Source organism: Gavialis gangeticus, unplaced genomic scaffold (genome assembly GCF_001723915.1).
Source record: "Gavialis gangeticus isolate Ggan-Ray unplaced genomic scaffold, GavGan_comp1, whole genome shotgun sequence".
NCBI classification, from domain to species: Eukaryota; Metazoa; Chordata; order Crocodylia; family Gavialidae; genus Gavialis; species Gavialis gangeticus.
In genome coordinates, this window is record NW_017729024.1 from 51,171,900 (window position 1) to 51,173,797 (window position 1,898).

Sequence of the window (1,898 nt, forward strand, 5' to 3'; positions counted from 1 at the left end):
GGGGGGGGGGAGGGGAGAAGTAGATTTTCACAAGTTTCTCTCTTCTTAAGAGTCTAACTGTGTCTGCAGTATCTTGGCTTTGGTAGTGACTTTATCTACAGTTTGATTTAATTAAACAGGGAATCAGCAGGTGGTGGGTGAATCATGATTTGATTCTATCCTAGAAAAACTTCAAAGACTACATTTTCCTATTTTAACTTGCTTTGCAGAAATATCCATTATTAAGTAAATGATTGGAATAAACCTCCAAATACCACAGGAAAAGCTTTTGGGCTCCCCTATTTAGTCTTTTATGAAGATTAAAATCAGTTGGTGCATTTGTAATAAAATATGGAATAAAAAGAATTATCCAGTTGGTAGCAGAAAGATGGAGACCTAGATATTGCAGAGCCTTTTTTTTTTGTTTTTGTTTTTTAAAGTGGACCTAGTTTCATGTTCATTTACAGGAAATGTATTACCTTTCTAATTAAAAAAACCCCCAAAATAAAAACAAATTCATTATTATACAAATTAATTAATTGCATGAGAAATAGAAGAGGAATATAGGGGTTATTTAGCTATGAAGAATTTGCTTTGTATAGTAATTCACATGGCACCGATTTTCAATATCTCCCATATTTTACTTTGCATTACTTCCTGAAATACTAATAATTTAAAATACTGGTTGTTATGAAATTAAGAACATAACACTTAACTGACATTCATTTTGCATTGGACAGAATAATGTACACAATGAAATACCTGAGGGGGTGATTCTGCCTCATCTCCCATTTCATGAGATTATTTTATTTACTTTATAATAAAACAGGATGAGAGGTACAGGAAACTATCTTTTTTTTCCGAAGGAAAGCTAGTCTGTGCTTGTTGTTAGTACTATTGCTTATTCTTATTAATCTAATATAGAAAAAGCTGCAAATAAGATTAGGATCTCAGTGTGGTAGGAGGTGCATAAATATTTGAGAGACATTCCTAGTTATTTAAATTACCTGGACATCTTTGTGTAAATAGAGCCCAATGCATTCTAGAGTACTCCTGGAATTGGCTGGGGTAACTGCAAAACCCTTTACTTTAAGAACAAGGTCAGATGAGGTTCCAGAGGATCAGAAAAAGCTAAATCTATTGCCTTTCTTTTGAAAAAGCAAGCAAAAATGACAAAGGGAATTATAGATCATGCAACTGCAGGCATAAAAGTATTTGGAAAGATAATGGAATACATCAGGAAACACTTGATTTGCAAATACTTATAACAATCATGGGTAGGTGCTATAGAACTTGGTCCCCCTTTGGGCTGATGTCTTCCCCATGTATTCCATCTGGCTAAGAAGGAGCTGACATTACCTCCCCACCATTTTCTTGCCTACCACAACTTGGAACCAACCCCCGAACAGAGATAAATCCATGGGGAGATTGCTCCAGGCCTATAGGAAGAATTTCTTTGTGGACCTCTCTCTCACCTACACCCCACCCTTACTACATCCTGGATGTTGGTTCCAATCAATTTCTTCTGGGGACAGACCCCCCTCTAGCCAATATGGGGCCACTCCATGACAGCCAGGGGCTAGGAAAACCCACAGAGTTAGCCCCTTGGTACTCAAAATCCCAGGAGTGGCTTTTGGGTACTTTCGCAGTCCTTGTTCCACAGCAGTCAAGTCACAATTCAATTAACAGCCGCAAAAGGAGAGTTCATGTTTTAATGTCCCCAAAACTGAGGCCCAGGGTCAGTCTCAAAGACAGGTAAGTATTCTGCTGGGCCACTTTAAGTCAGGGCCTTTACTGCCCCTGCCATAAATCAGGAAGTCAAATTAAACCCGAAACAGAACCATGGAGGAAGAGAAGTATGGTGACACTGTGCTGAAAGATGACTTCCAGCTTCTCTATTGGGCACAAAGCAGGAGGGG